Source organism: Oryx dammah, unplaced genomic scaffold, assembly GCF_014754425.2.
Source record: "Oryx dammah isolate SB20612 unplaced genomic scaffold, SCBI_Odam_1.1 HiC_scaffold_5, whole genome shotgun sequence".
NCBI classification, from domain to species: domain Eukaryota; kingdom Metazoa; phylum Chordata; class Mammalia; order Artiodactyla; family Bovidae; genus Oryx; species Oryx dammah.
In genome coordinates this window covers 93,176,229-93,201,654 of record NW_024070189.1, presented here as the reverse complement: position 1 = coordinate 93,201,654, position 25,426 = coordinate 93,176,229, and the positions used below count along the sequence as shown (strand labels likewise).

At 49.7% G+C, this 25,426-nt stretch overlaps 1 long non-coding RNA gene across 1 annotated transcript; it reads left to right on the top strand.

Moving 5' to 3' along the window:
- Positions 1-1,256: 1,256 nt before the first annotated feature.
- LOC120863918 lies at positions 1,257-20,900 on the top strand. Its single transcript, XR_005721101.1, has 3 exons — positions 1,257-1,512; positions 6,839-6,924; positions 20,495-20,900. It is a non-coding gene; the product is annotated as an uncharacterized LOC120863918 (long non-coding RNA).
- The last annotated feature ends 4,526 nt before the right edge of the window (positions 20,901-25,426 follow it).

Below are 25,426 nucleotides of genomic sequence, written 5' to 3'. Positions count from 1 at the left end.
ATTTCCTTCTCCAGTGCATGAAAGTGAAAAGTGAAAGTGAAGTTGCTCAGTCGTGCCCGACTCTTTGCGACCCCGTGGACTGCAGCCTACCAGGCTCTCTGTCCATGGGATTTTCCAGGCAAGAGTACTGGAGTGGGATGCCATTGCCTTCTCCAAAAGACCCAGTATAGCCAAATATAAATAAATAAATAATGACTTTTTAATGTGTTTTAAAAAGAATGGGCTTCCATGAGCCAGGGCAGCTGGCTCTGCCTGTCTCTGTGCTGCTATGGGCTCCTGCTAACCTTGGCCTCCGGGTGCCTGTCCCACGCTTGAGTTTTCCTGAGTCTCCACGAGTATATTGTCTGTGTCTACAGACCACCTGTCTTTGAGTACCAAGGAGCCCACGTGTACCTCGCATGCACCCAGGTGTGTCTGTGGGCAGACTGCTCTGTCCACACACTCCCACATCTTGGGGACCCACAGATACCTATACACCTGCAAACCTGGGGGCACGGGTCTCTCTGTAAGAATCCAAGTGCCCAGGTATCCACTCTAGTGGCAGGCTGGAGGCAAGCCTGAGCATCTCTTCCTCACCCCACGTGGAATGACATCAGGTTGGCAGTTGAAATCAGTCATGATGGGAGTATTTACACCACACGCATGCATGCATGCCCATCGCTCAGTCATGTCCGACTCTTTGTGATCCCATGGACTGTAGCCCGCTAGGCTCCTCTGTCCATGGGATTTCCCAAGCAAGAATACTGGAGTGGGTTGTCATGCCCTCCTCCAGAGTATCTTTCCAACCCACGGATCAAACCCTTGTCTCCTGAGTTGGCAGGCGGATTCTTTACCACTGAGCTACCAGGGAAGCCCCTACAAAATCAACAAATGCTATGCATCACAGCTTTGAGTGTGTGTGTCTGTGTGTGTGTGTGTGTGTGTGTGGTCAAAAGGGGTGGTTGCTAACCCTTTGCCAGTGCACCCTGGGGACGCAGGCGCCTCCGTATGCCCCATGTAACCGTGTGTCTGCTCATGTTGCCATGCATGTGCGTGAGTGCCTGTGTCTCTGTGAATACACATGACTGGCGTGTCCCACGTGCTGGGGTGAGGCCCCAGCCCTCTATATCTCTTTGGCAGTAGGTTCCACAGGAAGTGAGGGATGGGGAGAGTGCTGAGGCTCCCCTCCACATCCCTAGTCTACTACCCCACCTCAAGATGCCTGCATTCACGGGGCGGGGTGTTGCTGAGTGGAGCGGGGGAGAGCTCCCTCTTCTAAAACCCTGTCCCATGCTGCACTCACATTAGTGCCTCAGCCCATGACAGGGGGGGTGGAGGCTCCAGCCAGCCAGGCAGGCAATTGAGGAAGAGGAAGTTAGGGCAAAGTTGGGTCACTCTGTGGCTTACCCTGGGCTCTGGCCCGCAGATGCTCCCCCGGGGCCAGCTCAGAGCCCTAGCCAAGGGTTGTGGGGGCTGCAGGAGCTAGTGCGCAGAGCTGGGGCACCCACAGCAGCAAGGACAAGGCTCCATCTGGTGAGTGACCATCCCTGGGGAGTGCAGGACAGATGGATGAACAGGGACAGAGCAGCCGTGCGGCCAGCGGTAGGAGGGGGGCCTCAGGGGCAGCAGGCAGCCCATCTACAATTTCTCTCCACCTTCTAGTCAGCCCGCTTCCTGAGTGGGTTGAGGAGGCTGTTTGACTTGAGTCTTTGCTCTGCAAATGTCTGTGGTTTTAAGAAGTCAACTCAGTGGGCTGGGGTCCATGATCAGTAATAGAGCAAGACAGAAGGATGGCCCCCTTGTAGCCAAAGTCTGCTCAGGGGACAAGGAACAGGGGATAAATTGGGAGATGGGATTAAGCTCCCTGAGGCAAAGTCAGTCAAAGATGCTTTTGTTCTTAAACTAGGGATGTGGGGTGAGAAGAGAGGTATATGTGTGCTCTGCTTAGTCTCTCAGTCATATACGACTCTTTGCAACCCCACGGACTGCAGCCCGCCAGTCTCCTCTGTCCATAGAAGTCTCCAGTCAAGAATAGTGGAGTGGGTTGAGTGGGTTGCCATTTCCTCCCCCAGAAGATCTTCCTGACCCAGGGATCAAATCCACATCTCCTGCACTGACAGATGGGTTGTTTTACCACTGAGCCACCCTGGAAGCCCCAGAGAGGTCTCAGACCTCCCTGAAACATAATCCGGAGAGTGGCATTGGGGGTGTCTGACTTTCAGAACAAACTCCCACTGATGACTGGTGTCCGAGCACCAGTGCTGAGGACATCCTTATCCTAGTCTTCCAAGGTCATCAAAGGAGGTCCCACCACCCAGGCAGTCCTCCTGGTTGGAGCCCTCCACTTGGGGAGGCGCCCCGAGTCCCACCTTGGCCCTCCACCAGGAGCTTCACGCTCAGCTGCCCGGGGTGGGGTGAGGCTGGGTAGAAAGGATGTGGTTTCTGAAAGGCACACCCAGGCCTGCTGCTTCCTCCCGGCCCCAGTGCCAACTCGGCCATCAGGGTCTGGGAAGGTGGCCCAGAGGCAGCCAGGAGTGGGGTGGATTTAGAGTGGAAGGCTGGAGCCAGGGAGGAGGTTAGGCTAGGGGCACATTGGAAAAGGCCTCGAATGCCGTACTCAGAGAGTGGAGGCTCCTCAGAGAGTTCCACTGGCCAGGTCACCCGCAGTTCTAAGGAAAATCTTAACAACCACTGGTAGCCAAGGGAGCGTTTCCCCCACTGCCAAGCACCTTGAGCTCCCTGGCCACTGGTGTGAGTGAGTCCATCTGGGAGGACTTCCTGGCAGAGGTAGGCTTTTCACTGGACCTTGAAGCACCAGTGGAATATCAACCACAAACCCATCAGTATATTTGATCTGGGACACTGCCCCCACCCCACCTCCCAAGCCCCGACACAGGGCCAGACACCTGCCAGTGCTCAGCACTGCTGTGGATGGAAGGATGGGCTGTGTCGGCCAGTTGTGGGTTCAGAGCCCCACTCCCCTGTGTCTGCATGGCTGTAGGCATGTGTCCTCGCCGCTCTGGCTTTGTCTGTGCGCCCCATAGAAGGGTTGCTGCGGATCTTGCGTGTGAGGGCATGGCTCAGTGCCCAGCATACAGTGCGCACTCTGAAACACTGTCCATCTTGCCCATTGTCCCGTATTTGTCCCTGTCCCACAGCCTGGCTATCCTGAGCACTCTCCACCCATGCCACACGTGTGCGTCTGTGAAACTCTGTGACTCACATCTAGAAAGAGGGACTAGTTGTGGGTGTCAGTCTCCATCAAGTGTGCAGGGAGTAGTCTGCTCTACAGAGTGAAGTAAGTCAGAAAGAGGAAAACAAATTTCACATATTAAGGCAGCCGATTAAGGCAATCAAACCAGTCAATCCTAAAGGAAATCAACCCTGAATATTCACTGGAAGGACTGATTATGAAGCTAAAGCTCCAATACTTTAGCCACGTGATGCGAAGAGCCGACTCATTGGAAAAGACCCTGATGCTGGGAAAGATTGAGGGCAGAAGGAGAAGGGGGCGACAAAGGATGAGATGGTTGGATGGCATCACCGACTCAATGGACATGGGTTTGAGTAAGCTCTGGGAGTTGGTGAAGGACAGGGAACCTGGTGTGCTGCAGTCCATGGGGTCTCAGAGAGTAGACACGACTTACTGACTGAACAGCAACATATTAATGCATGTATATATATATATATATATATAATATATATATATGGATTCTAGAAAATGGTACTGATGAACCCATTTGCAGGACAGTAATAGAGACACAGACATAGACAGCAGACTTGTGGACACAGGGGGAGAAGGAGAAGTTGGGACAAATTTAGAGAGTAGCATTGACATACACACAGTTGTTGTTGTTCAGTTGCTAAGTTGTGTCCAACTCTTTTGTGACTCCATGGACTGTAGCCTCCAAAGCTCCTCTGTCCATGGGATTTCCCAGGCAAGAATATTGGAGTGGGTTGCCATTTCCTTCTCCACGGGATCTTCCTGACCCAGGAATTGACATTGGTGAGCAGATTCTTTACCACTGAGCCACCAGGGAATCCCAACAAATATACAGAACCAGGTGTAAAGTAGCTGGCTAGTGGAAAGCTGCTGTACAGCTCAGGGAGCTCAGTTCAGTGCTCTGTGATGACCTAGAGGGGTGGGATGAGGGGCTGGAGGGAGGCTCAAGAGTGAGGGGATATATGTATCCCCTCATGTACATATGGAAGAGGACTGGAGACAGGACTTGGGAACCATTTGGTGACTCAAGACGTGGCTCAAGCCCCTGGGGAATCCAGGACGACATGCTGAGTTCAGCTTTAATGAGGGGATGGATATGACTTGGGAAGAAGCTGTGTTTAAGATGTTTGTTACTTACCCTCTTTGCATCTTAGCTTCCTCATCTGAACAAGCGCAATGCTGGAAGCATCAATAGCATCCTGCCACCATAGGATGATTGCAAACAGTAAAAGAATTATTGATGTAAAGCCTTTGGAGTGGTGACTGGCATGACATAAGCGCTTGTTGAATGTTAGCTTGTGTTGCTATTACTTCATCCCTGGCCTTTGGGCTGGCATGGCCAACACATGGCCTTCTAGTTGGTACTCCCTCTCAATGCCCATCAGCTTACCTAACCATACACCAGCTGGCTGGTTCTTCCAGCTCCAGCCAATCTCTGCTGGGCTCACTAATGGATTCATGGGATACACTGCCATGGAGGTATCTCTGGAATCTGCCCTTTCTAGGAGTCAGGGCACCATTGTGTCAAGAGAGGGTATCATCAACAAGATGGCAGTCACCATCCATAACATGGTAAAAGACTTCACTAAGATGGCAGAGATCCTCACCAAGACAGTAGATGCCCTCACCAACATGGAGGCTATCCCCACCAATATGGCGGCTACGTCCATCAAGATGGAACACACTCCATACCCTTCACCCCCATCCAGACTCTCCTCCAGATCTTTCTATTATCTTTTAACACCTGGAACCAGAAGACCACCCTTTGGCAGGCCAAAGGGCTATTTACAACTTTAACTTGAGACATTCAAGGTCATTGGCCCTCTGCCTCCAATGACTAGCCCCCACCACGCAAATCAACCCAGCTTTCCTCCTCCCTGACAGCATCACAATCAGCCCAACAGCTGATATTTAACTGTGGACTGCTATGTTTATGAGCTGGGGTTGGTTGAATCCACATATGCAGAGAGCCAACTGTGGGGCTTGAACACTGGAGGATTTTGGTATTCATGGCTTTGTTTTGGAACCAACCCCATGCAGATATAGAGGGATGGCCGTACATCATAACTTTCTACTAAGTAGGTATACCTGATCCTGTCTGTGGAGGGGACTGCTGAAAATATCCCTTCCCTGTGACATTTTACACCAGACCAAGCCATCCCTGAGCCATATTCTACCTTGCTTTCCTTTGCAGTATCTGTATCTTCTGTGCGTTTGTTGCTATTGTCTGTTTTCTTCTACTTTTAGTTCATGAGATCCTATTCTCTGATGTGCCTCAACTTTTGCGTGAATGCCAGATATCGTTTATGAAAAACTGTAGATATTGCTGGTGGTTCTTCATGGTGCTATTTCCTTCCAGAGAGGTTTTGCTTTTGCTTCTGGCAGATAGTGAAAGTAAAGGCGGGTGTTGTGTGCATGTTCAGTTGCTCAGTCGTATCCGACTCTTTGCAACCCAATAGACTGTAGCCCGCCAGGCTCCTCTGTCCGTGGGATTTCCCAGGTAAGAATACTGGAGTGGGTTGCCATTTCCTCCTCCAGGGAATCTTCCCGACCCAGGGATCGAACCTGTGTCTCTTGCGTCTCCTTCACTGGCAGGTGGGTTCTTTACCACTATGCCACCTGGGAAGCCCCCAAAGGCAGGTGACTTCAGTCTAATCAGAAATTAAGCTGAGTTGAAGCTGGATTTTAGTCTGGTTGAAGGTTGATCTGTTTCTCCTCGCTCCCTGCTCCTAGAATGAAGTTTTTGGTGACTCCATCTTTGTGATCCTTGACATCCAGGGTCTATTTCTCCAGGCCCAGAAGATTGCCAGAAGCTACATTCAGCTTCTCAGCCTCTCTCTGGCCTGCTTTGCACTGAAGAATTGCATTCAAATCAACAACTTGCTTGCAAGGGGGGAAAAAACACAACAAGTTGCTTGCAAGGGGGGAAAAAACACAACAACATTGCATCATGTCTACTCACCTTTCTAGGATTCTGACCTCAAATCCTGGTTTAACACCTTCAAACTGAGGGTGTTTTTTTCCTTCTGATTTTATCCAGCTTTTTTTTTTTTTAAGCTGTTTCTTGTGGAAGGGTAAATCTGCAATAAGGTAGCCTGCCATCACTAGAAATAGTTATCCCTGTTGTATTTTTCCTAAGTATTTTAAATTATGTATTCATTTGTTTTTGGCTGTGCTGGGTCTTTGCTGCTGCGTGCAAGCTTTTCTCTAGTTGCAGCTAGCGGAGGCTACTCTTTGTTGTGGTACACGGGCTTCTCATCGCAGCAGCTTCTCTCACTGCAGAGCATGCAGGCTTCAGTAGCTGTGGCTCCTGGGCTCCAGAGCACAGGTTCAGTGGTTGTGGTTCACAGGCTTAGTTGCTCCATGACAGGTGGGATCTTCGTAGACCAGGGATTGAACCTGTGTCTCTTGCATTGGCAGGCAGATTCTTAACCACTAACCCACCAAGGAAGTTCTTCCTGTTGTATTTTTAACATAAGATTTTTATCAAGCCTCCATTTCTAACTCTGCTCGACTCACCGTGTTTCTCTGTTTCTGGGCTCCTGCCTTTGTTGCCACCAGTATGATGAAGGCCCCTCCTAACTTCTTACTGCCTTTGATTTCCCTGAAGTTTTCATATCTGCTCTCTACCCAAAGGTCTGAAAGATCCAAGAGGCATCTGCATTCTGTCCAGGGAAAGTGATGGGAGATGAGGAATTAAAACCTGGAGCACAGCAGAGGAGGTAATTTTTTAAATCTCCTTGGGCTTTCCTCTGGATTTCTGTGTATGCATCTCGATGCTTGTGTATAACTGTTCTCAGTCACTCAGTTGTGTTTGACTCTTTGCGACCTCATGAACTGTAGCCTGCCAGGCTTCCGTGTTCATGGGATTCTCCAGGCAAAAATACTGGAGTGGGTTGCCATTTCCTACTCCAGGGGATGATCTTCCCGACCCTGGGATCAAACGCGTGTCTCTTGCACCTCCCACAATAGCAGGTGGATTCTTTACCACTGAGCCATCTGTTAACGTATGTCTGACTGCTTGTGTCTGTGTGTTTGCCATTGTCTGCAAGCGCTGGACAGTGTGTTGGGAAGTGTTGGTGTATCGAGTATGGTGAGGTATCTTTCAAGGTTTTTTTGATGTGGATTTATAAAGTCTTTATTGAGTTTGCTGTTAATATGATACTGCCTGCTTTATGTTTTGGTTTTTTAGCCATAAGGCATGTGGGATCTTAGTTTCCCAGCCAGGAATCGAACTCTCACCCCCTACACTGGAAAGCAAAGTCTTAACCACTGGACTGCCAGTGTGTTTCGTCTGTAGAGTGTATGTTTATGTATTTTTGTGGTTGAAGATTCAGGTGACACCTACCCAATAGGATAGTGGAAGTGATGAGGGAGGTGCAGATGAGACTCACCAAGGCCAGTGGGGAGAGCAAGAAGAGGCCAAGGACAGAGCCCTGCGTATACAGAGTTCAAAGCTCAGGCAGAAACAGGAAGAGGAGCCAAGTCAAGAAGGGAGACTGAGAAGGAACAGATAGAGAAACAAGAGGCCTGTGAGGGGTGGATTTCAGGAAGACAGTAGTCAGACCTGCCCCATGAGTGTGAGACTGAAAAGTGCCTGTTATAGATTGAGCCCCAGAGAGAGCTGGAAGACTGAAAGGGATGGAAACAAGACTTCGGGGCGGGGGGTGGAGTCAAGTAGGAGTGTGTCCGTAAAGATAGAAGTGTGATGACCCTTTGAGAAGGGAGGGTGGAGGCTGAGAGGTCACTGAAGAGAGAAGGGACAGCCAGGAATTTTTCAGAAGAGGTGGCAAGAATACACAGAAGAACTGTACAAAAAAGATCTTCATGACCCAGATAATCACGATGGTGTGATCACTCACCTAGAGCCAGACATCCTGGAATGTGAAGTCAAGTGGGCCTTAGAAAGCATCACTACGAACAAAGCTAGTAGAGGTGATGGAATTCCAGTTGACCTATTTCAAATCCTGAAAGATGATGTTGTGAAAGTGCTACACTCAATATGCCAGCAAATTTGGAAAACTCAGCAGTGGCCACAGGACTGGAAAAGGTCAGTTTTCGTTCCAGTCCCAAAGAAAGGCAATGCAAAAGAATGCTCAAACTACCGCACAATTGCACTCATCTCACACGCTAGTAAAGTAATGCTCAAAATTCTCCAAGCCAGGCTTCAGCAATACGTGAACGGTGAACTTCCAGATGTACAAGCTGGTTTTAGAAAAGGCAGAGGAACCAGAGATCAAATTGCCAACATCCGCTGGATCATGGAAAAAGCAAGAGAGTTCCAGAAAAACATCTATTTCTGCTTTCTTGACTATGCCAAAGCCTTTGACTGTGTGGGTCACAATAAACTGTGGAAAATTCTGAAAGAGATGGGAATACCAGACCACCTGACCTGCCTCTTAAGAAACCTATATGCAGGTCAGGAAGCAACAGTTAGAACTGGACATGGAACAACAGACTGGTTCCAAATAGGAAAAAGAGTACATCAAGGCTGTATATTATCACCCTGCTTATTTAACTTCTATGCAGAGTACATCATGAGAAATGCTGGGGTGGATGAAGCACAAGCTGGAATCAAGATTGCCGGGAGAAATATCAATAACCTCAGATATGCAGATGACACCACCCTTATGGCAGAAAGTAAAGAGGAACTAAAAAGCCTCTTGATGAAAGTGAAAGTGGAGAGTGAAAAAGTTGGCTTAAAGCTCAATATTCAGAAAACGAAGATCATGGCATCCGGTCCCATCACTTCATGGGAAATAGATGGGGAAACAGTGGAAACAGTGTCAGACTTTATTTTGGGGGGCTCCAAAATCACTGCAGATGGTGATTGCAGCCATGAAATTAAAAGACGCTTACTCTTTGGAAGGAAAGTTATGACCAACCTAGACAGCATATTCAAAAGCAGAGACATTACTTTGCCAACAAAGGTCCATCTAGTCAAGGCTATGGTTTTTTCAGTGGTCATGTATGGATGTGAGAGTTGGACTGTGAAGAAGGCTGAGCCCCGAAGAATTGATGCTTTTGAACTGTGGTGTTGGAGAAGACTCTTGAGAGTCCCTTGGGCTGCGAGGAGATCCAACCAGTCCATTCTAAAGGAGATCAGTCCTGGGTGTTCTTTGAAAGGACTAATGCTAAAGCTGAAACTCCAATACTTTGGCCACCTCATGCGAAGAGTTGACTCATTGGAAAAGACCCTGATGCTGGGAGGGATTGGGGGCAGGAGGAGAAGGGGACGACAGAGGATGAGATGGCTGGATGGCATCACCGACTCGATGGACATGAGTTTAAGTAAACTCCAGGAGATGGTGATGGACAGGGAGGCCTGGCGTGCTGCGATTCATGGGGTCGCAAAGAGTTGGACAGGACTGAGCGACTGAACTGAAATGAAATGAAATGAACTGAAGTGAGGAAGATTCCACCACCAGGGGGCAGCACTTGTATAAACAGGCGGTGGCTGTCATCCACACAGATGCGCATACAGATAAAGCCCCAGACTTGTAGACACAAGGAAACCCCAGGCCAATACCAAGCTCTCCCCCAAATACTGGAAGCAGATCTCCCCACGTCCCAGGTGAGTCATGTAGAACCCATCCCACACAAACACATACAGAGGATCACAGAGATTTTAAAAACCACATAGATAATATTATTCAGCATTTTTTAAAAAAAGGATATTTTGCCTGTTACAACAACATGGATACACTTTAGGCATTATGCTAATGAAATAAATAAGTTCTCAATGCAAATGCTATATGATTTCTTTTATATGTGGAACTTAAAAAAAAAAAAAAAAAACGGTGACAGCCAAACTCATAGAAAAAAAGATCAGATTTGTGGTTACCAGAGACAGGGAGTGGGGTGGGGAAATTGGATAAAGTTGGTCAAAAGCTTCCAACTTCCAGTTGTAAGATAAGTAAATCTTTGATGTAACGTACAACATGATGGCTACAGTTAACCCTGCTATGTGGTATATTTGCTCCCCTGGTGGCTCAGTCAGTTAAGAATCCACCTGCAATGTGGGAGAGGCAAGAGATGTGGCTTTGATCCCTGGGTTGGCAGGATCCCCTGGAAAAGGAAATGGCATCCACTCCTGCATTCTTGCCTGGGAAATCCCATGGACAGAGGAGCCTAGTGTGCTACAGTCCACGGGGTTCCAAGTGATGGACACGACTTAGCAACTAAACCAACCACCAACCAGGAGAGTAAATCCTACAAGTTCTCATCAGAACAATAACAACAAAAAAAACCATATTTTTTCTTTTCTTGGTATCTATATGGGTTGATGACTTCCCTTGGTATCTATATGGGTTGATGACACGACTGAGCGACTTCACTTTTCATGGGTTGGTGGATGCTAACTAAATTTACTGCACTAATCATTTATGTAAGTAAACTTATACAGTGATGTCAGTCAATTACACCTCAATGAAACTAGGGGGAAACATTTATATAAACTCCCCTATATACACACACCCCCATAGACAAGTTGACACTCAAGATTTAAAAACACACTATGTGCTGACACACAAAAGGACTTTATGTTCACACTCACTCAGTTGTGTCCAACTCTTGGTAATCCCACGGACTGCACCACACTAGGCTCCTCTGTCCATGGGATTTCCCAGGCAGGAATACCAGACTGGGTTGCTATTTCCTCCTCCAGGGCATCTTCTGGACCCAGGGATCAAAGCCAGATCTCTGCACCGCCTGCATTGCAGGCAGATTCTTCACCACTGCACCACCTAGGAAGCTGACACACAAATGCACTGTCAAAAGCGTGGTGTGTGCCTGCTAAGTCAATTCAGTCATGTCCAGCTCTTTGTGACCTCCTGGACTGTAGCCCACCAGGCTCCTCTGTCTATGGAATTCTCCAGGCAAGAGTACTGGAGTGGTATCCCATTCTCCAGGGGATCCTCCTGACCCAGGGATCAAAGCCAGGTCTCCTGCATGGCAGGCAGATTCTTTAACATCTGAGCCTTCAAAAGCAGAGACAATGACAAACACTCAGACACGAACACTCAGACATCCACGCATACCCAAGCCCACTCACCTCAGGACCCAGTCTATACTTGTGTCCTGAGGACTCCCTCGCTGCTCTCTTCTGCTCCTCCTGGGAATGTCTTGTATTAATACAGCCAGGGTGAGAGGCCTAGAGGGCAAGGGAGGTGTGGGGGGTAGTGCTAAGTACTTGGCCTCCCCCAAGGCTGCAGTCCTGCCTCCCCCGTCCCCCGCCCCAGCCTCCAGCTGCCATCAGCTGATGTGTCTGGCAGCCCCTGCAGACAGTCTCCGCCCCTCTTGCTGGCAGCCCTGTCCTGGCAGGGCTTCCCGGCCGAGCGCCTTCTTCATCCTGCCGTTCACTCACACGCTCGCACGCACGGCCCCCATGGCCAGCTCGGCGCTCAACCACTCCTGGCCGGCTCTCTCCAAGTTCTGGCTGAAGCGGTGGGCCTTTAAGAGAGGTAAGGGGGCATGCAGTGAGTAGTGGGCACTGGCCACCCAGGCTCCCTGGACAGCCTGCTGCCCACCATCCCACTCCAAGCCTTTTCTCAGCCCAGAGTACAGACACTGCCTGAGTCAGCCCCAGATGATCTCGGCTTCCCCAGGGCCCCCATGGAACATCACAGACTTGTGGGGTCCCTCTTGTCTCAGAGGAAACGTCTCCCCAAGCTCTGCCAGGAGATTGCCTCAGAAGGTAAATTTGTAGACGGACAATTCACTCTAGACCTGGGGCAGCCTGGTGGCTTCCTGGGGGTTCCTGATGCTACTTGTTCCCCGGGTGGGTGCAGGACAGAGGCTCAGGGAGGCAGCAAGAGGAAGGTCTGAGACATCCAGAGATTCGAGTAGACACGCCCTGGAATATACACACACATACACACTGGCTGGTAGCACCCCCCTCACTGGGTCCCAGGACCTCAGTTTACCTCTGGGAGCTGGAGAGACTCTCGTATCATATCCCCCTAAGGTCTGGGTGAATTGCTTTTGCAAAAAGGCACCTCTTAAATCTCAGCAGGAGTTTAGTCCTGGAAGATAGCCAGACAATGTCCGAGGCCACGGGGCACAGGGGTATTGTGTGATAGGAACTCCCCCTACCCCTTGCCTAAGCTGGGTACTTGTTGGTGAGTGAGTTTCCGTGCAGGAGACGAGCCATGGAGAAGACCTATTCGCTTTTTCATGACATACGCTCTGGTTGAGGACCTGTAGTGTGCCAGGCACTCTGCTGGAGGAGACAGGGCTAGCAGGGGACCTGCAGGCTGCGGCTGGGGAGGGAGAGGGTGGCCTGGGGACTGGGATGCAATAGAATAACAGTCATAGTGGTAGAAATTGCTGCCGGTTGTTGAGCCCTTGTGAAGCCACACTCAAAAAGAAGGCTTGATGAACTCAAGGTCACACAGCAAGTATATGCTGAAAGAGCCACGCTTTGAAATCTGTTCTGCTCCAAGGCCACCTCTGGGGTGTGTTCTGGGCAATGAAGGAAGCTACCAGTGTGAGTGTGTGGGGGGCTTGCAGAGAGTTTTAAAATCCACCAGTGGATGGCTATGCTAAAGAATTAGGGTATCAGCCACAGATCACAAAGATGCCCATGTCCTTATGAAGGTCTAGCCACTCCTGGCCTCCCAGCCCACCCTGTCTCCCCACCCCGGGCAGGTTGAAGCTATGATTTATAGGCTGGCAGGTGGGGGAGTGAGCTGTGGGAACCAGTGGCAACTCTTAAACCCTTTTATGGCCAGGGCTGCAGGGGTTGCTGTTGTAAGAGGCTGCCTAGAACCTGAATCCAAGCTGCTAGGCGGCTCCTTAGAGAGAAGTTTGGGGGTGCGGCACAGATAGGGGCTCCCTAACTGTGTCCTTCCCATCTCTAGCCTTTCTGTGCCCTCCTCTTATGCTCTGTAACTGGCTGTCTGGGCACCAGATGGGGCCTCCTGGGAAAATAATGGAGATGTGGGGAGCCAGACAAGGCTAGGGAAGGGGGGTTGGGATTTGCAGCAGGGCAGAGTCCCACTGGCCCTTTCCTTCAGTTGCTCAGTTACTCATTTTGGCCACACTTTTTCCACTCTTTCCCTAGTATATGACAAGCATGTTTATCATGCGTACATTCTGTGTCTCAACTTGGTTTCCTTCTTGCCTGGCTTCTCTGCCACAGTCCTGCCTCCTTCCATCTAGACCTCTCCCCACCCTTATCCCCTAGGAATACCATCTCCAGAATGCAGAGCAATCACTGCCACTGGACACCACAACACCACTTATCCCAACTATCCCTCCATGCATCCATCCATGCATCCATCTAACCATCCACTTTTTTATCCGTCCAACCAGTCAGGTAGCCAACTATCCATTCATGCCTCCATGTATCCATGTTTTCATCCATCCATCCATCTAACCATCTACTCATTCATCTACTCAACCAGAGAGACAGCCAACTATCTATCCATGCATCCTTGTATCTATGCATCCATTCACCTATCCATCCAAAGAACCATCCAACTAGTTATCCATGTAAACATCTACTCATTCATCCATCCCACCAGCCAGCCAGTCACCATCCACCCATGCGTCTACACATTCCTCCCTCCCTCTAACCACCCATTCATCCATGTGGGTAAACATCCACCCATCTAAACATCCATTCATCCAACCATATAGCCAGACAACTTTCTCTTCAGCCAGACAGCCAACCAACTAGCCAATTAGCCAACAACCATTTATCCAACAATTCATCCAGTTCATCCATCCACCCTTCCATCCAATCATTTATCCACCCATCTATCCATTCATCAGCTCACCACACCTTCTCTTGTAGCTCAGTCAGTAAAGAATCTGCCTGCAGTGCAGGAGACCTGGGTTCAATCCCTGGGTCAGGAAGATCCCCTGGAGAATGAAATGGCAACCCACTCCAGTACTCTTGCCTGGAAAATCCCATGGACAGAGGAGCCTGGTGGGCTGCAGTCCGTGGGGTCACAAAGAGCTGGGCATGACTGAGTGACTAACTAGGAGCCCATCATCCATCCATCCATCTAACCATCTACTATGATACTCAGCTCTGCCTCTTGACAGCCTGGTATGACCTTGGACAAGTCAGTACACCTCTCTGAGCCTCAGTTTCTCCTTCCATAATGTGGGGACTCAGAGGATTGTTGTTAAGATAGAAGAATGGAAAGAACATGACAGGTTTAGCATGAAGCAAGACATATTGGAACTCATCAAGAGACGTGGGGGATGTAAAAGTGGGTTAGATACAGAACTCGCCTCCATGGACCTCGCAGTGGGAGTCAGAAAACCTTTTCTGTAAAGGGCCAGGGAGTAAATGCCTTCAGCTTTGCAGGTCATATGGTCTCTGATGCACCTGCTGGACACTGTCATTGTAACATGATGGCACCCATAGACAAGGTGCACAAATGGGTGTGGCTGTGTGCTACTAAAATCTTATTTACAAAATCAGGTGTTGAGCCAGAATTGGCCTGTGAAACTCCTGGTCTAGAAGTGAACAAGTGGTCCAGTTAAAGTACATCCAGAAGTAGAAAAGGGGTGCGTGCGTGCGTGCTCAGTCGTTCAGTGGTGTCTGACTCTTTGAAACTTCATGAACTGTAGCCCACCAGGCTCCTCTGTCTGTGGGATTCTCCAAGCTAGAATCCTGGAGTGGGTTGCCATGCCCTCCTCTAGGGGATCTTCCCAACCCAGGGATTGAACCCAAGTCTCTTATGCCTCGTGCATTGGCCCAGGGGTTCTTAGCCACTAGCAAACCAAACCAAAGTCCTCTGGCTAAGACCGTCTGCAGAGGATCAGAGGGACCCCTTGGTTGCCAGGCAGGAAGAGTGGGAAAGGGTGGTGGGAACTGCACAGAGGTGCGCAGGAGAATGGTGAGTTAGGAGCAGATAGACTGAAAAGTGCTCAAATGTCCTTGTAAAGGGACTGGAGTCTATGGATTGGGTACTAGACGAAGGAAGGTGACTCTGAAATGTCGTGCCAAGAAGACACATCTTCTACTGGGATGGAAGAAGCCAATTGTCTATGGCAATGGTTTGTACAGGAAAATCCCAATGAGAGTTGCAATTGTAGGGCCTTCCCTGATGGTCCAATGGTTAAGGACTCCGTACTCTCAATGCCAAGGGCATGAGTTTGATCCCTGCTTGGGGAACTAGGATCCTGCATGCCTGGATAGCATGACCAAGAAGAAAAAAACTCGTGGTTGTGTAGAGACAGCACTGTTGTGTTTAGTCATTAAGTTATATGCGACTCTTTGCGACCCCATGGACTGTAGCCACCAAGCTCCTCTGTCCATGGAATTCTCCAGGCAAGAATACTGGAGTGGGTTGCCATGCCCTCCTCCAGGGGATCTTCCTGACCCAGGGATTGAACCCATGTCTCCTGAATTGGCAGGCAGACTCTAATGCTGAGCCATCTGGGAAACCCAGATAGAGCATAATGGAAGCTGATATTAAGATCATATCAGAGGCAAAACAAAAGAAGGACGGGGGGACTGCCCTGGTGGTCTAGAGGTTAAGACTGTGCTCCCAGTGAAGGGGCTCTGGGTTCGATCCCTGGTCAGGAAACTAGATCCTATTTGCTGCACCTGAGAGTTTGCCTGCCACAACTAAGACCTGGCACAGCCAAATAAATAAATAAAGCTAAATAAATGGAAATTTTTTAAAAAAGAGGACTGAGTGGAGAAACATTGTTGGGGGTGAAATTGACAAGGCTTGGTGTCCTGAGGGGTTGGGAGGAGGTGAGGCTCGAGTTCGGGTTTCTGGTGGGGGTCACTGGGGAAACACTACAGTCACACTGATACATAGACCCCGAAGGAGAAAGGAAGACAAGGAGTTTGGTCTTGACAGCTTGAGGTCGGAGTGCAGGTGGGAATATCAGGCAGTGGTGACCAGAGGCCACTGAAGACAAATTCTGGAGCTTGAGAGAATCTGTCACCAGAACCAAGGCTCAGAGTGTGACTTCAGAGTCCGGGCACAGTGTGCCTGGGGTCAGTGTGATGAGGACTGGGGTACAGCTCGAAGCTCTAGGATGGGAGCTCAGTCCATGAGTCCAGTTCTGGGACTCAGTCTATGACGCCACAATCAGGGCTTGGTGTATAACACCAGGACTGAGGTTCAGTCGATGACGCTGGGACAAGGATTCAGTCTGTGACCCAAAGACAGGCTCAGCATGTGACGCGGAGATCAAAACGGACTCTGTCGTCAGGGTCAGGCTCGGCCTCTTCCTGGATCAGAAATGATGTGAAGTGACAGTTGCTTCAGTCGTGTCCAACTCTTTGTGACCACATGAACTATAGCCCGCCAGGCTCCTCTGTCCATGGGATTCTCCAGGCAAGAAGAGTTACTGAGGTGGGTTGCCATGCCCTCCTCCAGGGATTGAACCCACATCTCTTACATCTTCTGCACTGGCAGGCAGATTCTTTATCATCTGAGCCACCAGGGAAGCCACACTCTCCAGGGTCAGAAGCATCCATCCAAAGAATCAACTTTTACCTTCAGCCTTTGGGTCCCAGACCTGCAGGGTCGCAGATGCAAGGATGAGGTTCAAGCCTCCATGAAGCCCCCATCCAGGAAAGCAGGCACACCCAGCAGCCTGTCCTGAGGCCCCCTGGGATCTTGGCCAAGGGATGGAACTGCCTCTCGGGGAGTCTTTCCCTCCTTTTCCAAGCTGCCATCAGCCTCCAGGACTCACCCCCACATCTGGCTTTTCTCGTCCTTCACAGCCTGCTTGTTTTGTTCCAACATCTCCCTAAGTCATAGAAGCTGCCTCGTGGGAGATGCAGGGCTGAATGAGGGCAGCCGAACAGAGGCCCTAACCCAGCCTGGGAGAGTAGCTGGGGGAGCAGCAGTGGTTTCTAGAATATATCGTGATGGGAATCCCCAGCGGCCCAGTGGTTAGGACACAGTGCTTTCACTTTCACTGCTGGGGCCCAGGTTCATTCCCTGGTTGGGAAATCATGATCCCACAAGCCATGTGGTGTGGTCAAAAAAAAAAAAAAATAGGAGTGTTGTGAACGATTACCACAATCAATTTTAGAAGGTTTTCATCACCCCCAAAAGAAATCTGAATCCTGTATTCATCACCCCAAAGCTCCCCGTTTCTCCCCAGCCTTGCATGCTAAGTTGCTTCAGTCGTGTCTGACTCTGCAATCCCATGGACTGTAGCCCACCAGGCTCCTCTGTCCATGGGATTTCCCAGGCAAGAACACTGGAGTGGGTTGCCATCCCCTTCTCCAGGGCATCTTCCTGACCCAGGGATTGAACCTGTGTCTCCTGCCTTGGCAGGTGGGTTCTTTACCACTAGTACCGCCTGGGATGCCTCTCCCCAGCCTTAGACAACCACGAATCTACTTTCTGCCCCTATAGACTCACCTGTTCTGGATATTTCATATAAATGAAATCCACTAACACGGGATATTTTGTAAACTGACTTCTGTGACGTCACAAGGTTCATTCATGATATAATAGGTTTCAAAACTCCATTCCCTTTTTTATTCTTCTTTTATTTATTTATTTGTTTGTGGGATCTTAGTTCCCTGACCACTGGCAACCCACTCCAGTGTTCTTGCCTGGAGAATCCCAGGGACAGAGGAGCCTGGTGGGCTGCCGTCTGTGGGGTCGCACAGAGTCGGACACAACTGAAGCGACTTAGCAGCAGCAGCAGAGCAGCAGTTCCTTGACCAGGGACTGAACCCGGTTCCTTGGCAGTTAAAGCACTGAGTTCTAACCATTGGACCTCCAGGGAATTCCCAGAACTACCCCCATTCCTTATTATGACTGAAAAACATTCCATTGTATGGATGGACCACATTTCGTGTATCCATTCATCTGTTTATGAACATTTGGATTGTTTTCACCAATTTTTTTTTGGTCGCTCTGGACTTTTGTTGCTGCTCCAAGGCTTTCTCCAGTTGCAGCAAGTGGGGGCTACTCTCTAGCTGAGGTGCACGGGTTTCTCATTGCAGTGGCCTCTCTTGCTGTGGATCACAGGCTGTAGAGTGTGAGGGCTTCAGTGGTTCTGCATCTCATGGGCTTAGTTGCTCTGCAGCGTGTGGGATCTTCCCAGACCAGGGATCAAGCCCGTGTCCCCTGCATTGGCAGGCAGATTCTTAACCACTGGACCACCTAGGAGGTCCTTAAGTTTTTATTTATTTTTTTTTATTGAAGGATAATTGCTTTACAGAATTTTGCTGTTTTCCATCAAACCTCAACACGAGTCAGCCACAGGTATACATAGATCCCCTCCCTTTTGAACCTTCCTCCCATCTCCCTCCCCATTCCACTCCTCTAGATTGATACAGAGCCCCTGTTTGAGCTTCCTGAGTCATACCATGCTTACGTTTTTGAAGAGCTGCTGAAATGTTTTCCAAACTCCTTAAGTTTTTCACACCCATGTAATAGCTTTTCATTCATCTATTTATAGAATGTGTTTATTCTTGTCTTGGCTGTTTTCTGCTGTTCTTGCTACTTCCCAGTAATTTTGCATTCATAATTTCATACTCTTTTTCTTTTAAAAAAACAAGCCCTCCAAATTATATAAGTGTCATGCCCCCCAAAATGTAGGGCAGTGTTTGTACATACACAGCTGGGGGGAGAAGGAAGGTAAGTGGGTACAGACAGCTCATCCTACTTTGGGATAGAAAAAGACAGCACCATCTTTTCCCATCTGCTGGCCACAGAGGTTATAGGTGGAGTGGCCATAAAGTGGACACCCCACTGGTACCCTTTGGAAGGCAAAACCATGGTACTGTGGGAGGTTTTGTTTTATTTATTTATTTATTTGTTTATTTCTTTGGCTGTGCCGGGTCTCAGTTGTGGCACACAGAATCTTTTAATTGTGGCATGTGGGATCTAGTTCCCGACCAGAGAGGGCTCAAACCCAGGTTCCCTGCCCTGAGAGCATGGAGTCTTAGCCGCTAGACCACCAGGGAAGTTCATCACTACTTGACTCAGCAGCATAAACCAGGACTGTCCCCAGCAAGCCAGGAGATGGGCTCACCCAGCCACAGAGGGCCTGAGCTAAGGCGTGAAGGAGGCCCTAACTGGCACTGCCCAAGGGCCCTGCCGTTCCACTCCCCACCCCCAACCCAGGCCCTCGGGGCTCTTACCGCAAACGTGCTGGTCCATCTCTCCAGGTACCACGTCCACTGGTCTCTCCTTGCCTCCACCTTCACCCAGCTCCTCCACTGTCACCTCCACGCACACTTCTTCCAGCTCCCCAGTTTCAGCAGGACCTGGGATGTCATGGCAGGAGGCGTGGAGGAGTGAAAGGAGTCCAGGGGTCAAGATAACGCAATGCAATGAAGTGCAGGGCAACGCCCAGGACAGAGGCACCGTGGGAGGAGGGTGGATGGACATTTCTGGAGTGAGTAGGATGAGGTCTTCAGGCAGGTGGCCCTGGAACAGGAACGGGGTGCTCTTAGGCAGTGGGTCCTGCCTAAGGGGCAGGGACAAGGCACAGAGGAGGATCCTGGTGGACATCGGTGGCTGAGCTAAGACTTTTGACCTTCTTCCTCCAGGTGGTGGGGCACCTCCATGGGGATTCGAATAGGGAGGCACGATATGCTCTAGAAGCTGTGCAAGGGGCAGAGGGAGAAAGACGGGACACCTGTGTCTCCCTCAGCGAAAGGCTCAGTCCAGGACTTCCCTGGTGGTCCAATGGTTAAGAATCTATCTGCCAACGCAGGGGACATGGGCTCAATCCCTGGTTTGGGAAGATCCCACATGCTGTGGGGTAACTAAGCCCATGTGCCACAACTACTAAAGCCTGAGCTGTAAGGCCCTCGAGCCACAACTGCTGAGCTTGTGTCCTGCAACCACTGAAGCCCATATGCCCTAGAGCCTCACACCGCAACTAGTGAGCCCTCAAGCTGCAACTACTGACGCCCACGTGCCTAGAGCCTGTTGCCCCCAACAAGAGAAGCTACTGCAATGAGGAGCCTAAGCACTACAACAGAGAGAAGCCCCTGCTCACTGCAACTAGAGAAAGCCTACCTGTGGCAACAAAGACTCAGTGCAACCAAAAATAATAATAAATTTTTAAAAATTTAAATAATGCATTAGGAAGAATTCCAAAGGGGCCATGGCTCAGGAGGAAAGAGCCCTGTGCCTGAACAGAAATATCCGCCCTAGGCTCAGGATGAGTGGTGGGGAGTGGTGGCATGTATGTTGGCTTACAGATCATCGGTACCATCCTCCCCTACCACCCCATTTTAAAGATGAGAAAACCGAGCCCCAGATGCAGAATTTGGGGCCCAACTCTTCAGGCCTCACAGCTCAGCTCTAACACCTTGTCCCTTCTTTCCCACAGGCTCTGAGCCCAAGCCATGTGTCCAGCCCTTTGACTCTGGAGCTGCTGATTCAGCCATCAAGAGCAGCGGTGGACCCTGGAGGGCTGAGGACCCAGACTTCTCCACCATGGAGGATGAGCAGGCAGGTGTCCAAATGCCAAGATGGGCAGGAGTTGATGACTCCAGCAGAGCAAGTACCTGCATTTTACCAGGCACTTTGTGTGCAATATTTCAGGGAATTATTAAAACATAGCAGAGTAGTTACTATGCCATTGCACAGGTGAGGAAATGAATCCTTTATGGAACAAGAAGAGGGAGCATGGGGTGAGTAGAGTGGAGGGATGGTGGCTGGAAGGAGGAAAGGAAAGAAGGATTGACAGAAGACATGGATGATGGATGGATGGATGGAAGGACATTTTGACAGAAGAGATGGATGGATGGACAGATGGATAGATGGGTGAGTGGATGGATGGAAGGACATTTTGACAGAAGAGATGGATGGATGGACAGGTGGATAGATGGGTGAGTGGATGGATGGAAGGACATTTTGACAGAAGAGATGGATGGATGGACAGATGGATAGATGCGTGGATGGATGGATGGAAGGACCAACAGAAGAGATGGATGGATGGATAGAAGAAAGAATCGTGGGGAGAAAGGAAAAGAGGGAGGAGGGAAGGGTGGCTAAATGGGTGCATGGGTGGGTAGATGGATCAGTGAAGAAGGAAGGAAAAGCTCCCACGAGGAGCTCTGAGCTAGAACATCCCTGCAGAGTCATCCCAAATTAGGCTGAGATGACCAAGCCGTTGCATCCCCACACCAATAAGTCATGGCCTGTGGACTTCCCAGGAAGGGATATGACTTCCTGGGAGGAGGCTGACAGCTGACAGCCATCTGTTGATAACCACCCACCCCTCAGCATCTGGGGTAACACATCCTCACCGAAGAGGGAATCTGGGCGGCATTTTGGACCACCCACCACACTAAGGAAAGAGGCTTCATTATAGCCAAACCATATACAAGGAATTCTGTGTATCTGCCCTTGTTTTTTAAATTTTATTTACTGATTGATCGAGGCGGTGCTAAATTTTCATTGCTGCATGTGGGCTTTCTCTAGTTGTGGCGATTGGGGGCTGCCCTCAAGTTGTGATGCACAGACTTCTCATTGCTTCCCTGTTGCAGAACACAAGCCCTAGAGTGCTCCAGCTTCAGTAGTTGTGGCTCACAGCCTTAGTTTCCCCACAGCAGGTGGAATCTTCCCTGGACCAGGAGTGGAACCTGTGTCCCCTGCTTTGGCAGGCAGACTCTTAACCACTGGACCACCAGGGACGTCCACCCCTTATTCTGTAGAAGAGCACACTGGGGTCCAAGCAGGGAGAGAATTTGCCTCGGTGTCGGGAAGAGTCTAGAGTAAATGAAGAGAACTGAGACTCAGGCTTAGCCCTAGAGCCTTCCAGGGCTCTGTGTATATTGGAATAGGGACCGTGGGCAGCAGGCAGTTGGGCAGCTAGCATGGTGATGGAGAGACCACGCATCTGGGGAAGCAGGGAGCCCTGGGTGTGCTTGGTGAGCACCTACCACCTCCAAAGAAGCCCTGCCACCCACATCCTCGTCCTCATCTCATTGGCCACTAGAGCTGGAGGCAGCAGATAGCGATGTCCCTGCCCCTTCTGTCCAAAAGTCCTGTGACCATCAGACCTGTACAGCTCTCAGCTCTATCCACGTCTGTCCCTGCCTTTCCACTGCCCTGGTGGAGGCCACCGTAGTTGCTCACCCAGGTGATCTGCACAGGCGTCTTCGCTGCTTCAGGCCCATCTGGGCTCTTTCATCTTGCGTCATCTTTCTGAAGGGGAATCACCACCTCCTCTCCCCCAGCCTCCCTACCACTACTGTTGGGAACTTAGAGATTAAATCCTTCCTTGGGCTCCCAGGCCTGCTGATCCAGCCCCATACCCCCCACCCCAACACACACATACACACACCTCCAGCCAAAAGGAAATCTTGCCAGTTTGAGGGAAGGCATCCTGAACTCTGAAGCCTGCAGGCTTCTGAACATCCTGTTCTCTTATTGCCTGGAATGCCCTCACCCAGAGCCTCCGCCTAGTTAACTCCTACTCATTGCTCAGGGTGTCCCTCACTGTCACTTCCTCCAGGAAGCCCTCCTTGATTTCTTCCTTCCTTCCTATCTTTTTTTACATTTAGTAGGACTTTTCATTGAAATATACATGCATTTTAATGAAAGTATGTGTGTGTGTATATATATATATATATATATACACACTTAAGATATAGATTATTTTAAAATATATGCAGTTGGTATATATATTGACCTATATAGCCAGTTCAAGAAATCACTTACTTGTCACATAGACACTATGTGATTGGAAATACAGTTTGGGGGTTTAATTTTGGTTATGGAAGCTGTCTAAGGATGGTCTAACCTGTCCTAATTGAGTTATCCTTAGTAGATTTTGCACACCAGTGGTTACCCCAGGGGTTTGTCCATTTTAAAAGAGGGATTTTCTGTATGATCTGGCTTAGAATAAATCAAATTTTTCAAACTTAAAACAATTAAGTTTTAAAAAAGAATAACAAAAAAGGGATTTCCTAAGTAGAACTCCAGTCCAGAATTCTTGTCCCTCCAGAGTCAACTGTCCCTTCCTGTTCTTTCTAGCCCACTTTCTACTTTCTAGAACATTCACTCATACTTGATTGTCATTGTAGCGCTTAATCATCGGTCTACTCTAATTAGCTCCATCTGGCAGGGCCCCAGAGGAAGATCCCTGATTCCTGAAGTATTAAAAACAACCACCATAATATGGGCTTGGACAAAAAGTTTGCTCAGGTTTTTCTGTAAGATGTTATAGAAAAACCCAAATGAACTTTTTGGCCAACCCCGTATCTGCTTCCACTGATCAAGGGCTTACAAGATGTAAACATCATCTCATTTCACCTGCCCAGCAATCCTACAAAAAGGCAACATAGGGCTTCCCTGGGTGGATCAGTGGTGAAGAATCCGCCTGCCAATGCAGGAGACAGGGTTTGATCCCTTGTCCGGGAGGATCCCACAGGCTGCGGAGCAACTAGGCCGGGGCACTACAACTACTGAGCCTGTGCTCTAGAGCCCACAAGCCACAACTGCTGAAGTCCAAGCCCCCAAGAGCCTGTGCTCTGCGGCAAGAGAAGCCACTGCAGTGAGAGGCCCCAGCGCTGCAACTAAGGAAAAGCCCACACAGCAATGAAGAGCTGGCATAGCCAAAAATAACTAAATGAGCAGACAAAAATATATTCAAAAGAAGGCAACATGGCACCCATGTTAGAGATGACAAGACTGAGGCCCAGAGAGGGTTAGAAACTTGCCTTAGGTCACACTGAGCTAACAAAAGCTACATCAAGGATGCAAACCCTGACGAAGGCCTTTCTACCCTTCCAGCCATCAGAAAACCCTCTGTCCCTGTTTTGCTCTCTTGTTTGAAACTCGTTCCCGGTTTTACATGATGACACAGAACCAGAGACGCAAACTTGCTCGGATGTGCTATTTTTTTCCTAAACTACAAGGAGATAAATAGCCATTTACATTTTTAAAAAAGCGTTGATCTGTGTACTATTTAAATCTGCACGCAGCTAGCCGTTTTTATAGAGTGGAAATTCCTGGGGCATCTCGCCTCTGGGTCTGCGGGGGCGGGGAGGCACCCATCCCCCAGGGCTCCCCAGGGTCCAGGGAGCAGGAGTCTGAGTTGATGGCACGCTCTCTGGGGTGTCAGGGCCAGCATACCTATGTTTGGGCAGATGCCCGGGGAGGCTCCTAGTGGGCTGGCTCCCATTTCTCACCCAGGAAATGTTGGAGGAAAGATACAAGTTCCCCAGCAAAGGACGAAGCCCCCTCCCTCCCCCTCTCTCACTGTACCTGCCACAGCCGTCCACCCTCCCCTTCCACCCAAAGACCTGGCCAGCTTCCCATTTCTGCCTCCTTTGAGGGAGGCCAGATGCAGGAGACAGAGGAGGGGCGACCCAGTCCAGGCCAAGAGGCTGTCCTGACGTGTTTATATTTACAGGAGGATGAAAACCAGAGATGCAAGGAAACTTTAGGGGCTGTGGCAGAGGAAGACGGGAGTTGGTAGAGGTTGTCCAGACACCCGGGATGGGATGAGATGGGAGTGACTTCAGGAAGGCGGCTGGGGAAGTCAGAGGAGAATCAGGGGAACCCAGACCAGCCGGGCCAGAGGGGGGGGAGGGTTTGGATAGAGACTGAAGGAGAGGTACCCTGGTGTATGAAAGACACGGGGAGGAAGCAGCAGACAGAGAAGGAGCAGCCAGGCAGGTGGGGGGAACCAGAGCAGTGGGTGCAGGAACTTCCCTGGAGTTCCAGTGGTTGAGATGCCTTGCTTCCACTGCAGGGGGCATGGGTTCGATCCCTGGTCAGGGAACTAAGATCCCACATCCCACACAGAGCAGCCAAAAAGAAAAAGAAAGAAAACAGATTAGTGGGTGCAAAGGAGAGATTCAAGAGGGGAGATCGTGGAAAATATGGCGGCTCCAAAAGCCATCAGAGAATTGTTGTGTGATCTAGCAACCCCTCTTCTACAGATCTACCCAAAAGAGGTAAAAATGGAGACTCAGACATTTATACACCTCGGACACGACTGAGCGACTGAACTGAACTGATTCATAGCGGCAAAATCCACAAGAGCTAACAGGTGGAAGCCACTCAATTGTCCATCAAAGACCAAATAGATAAACAAAACACAGTTTTGCTTATATCCATACAGTGTGGTCCATCCATACAATGAAATGTTATCCTTCCTTAAAAAGAAAGGAAACTGTGACCTGTGCTAGAACACGGATGAACTGGAAAACATTAAGCTAAGTGAAATAAACTAGACACAAGAGGACAAACATTGTACGATTCCACTTAAACAAGGTGCCTAGAATAGGCAGGCGGCCAAAGCCTT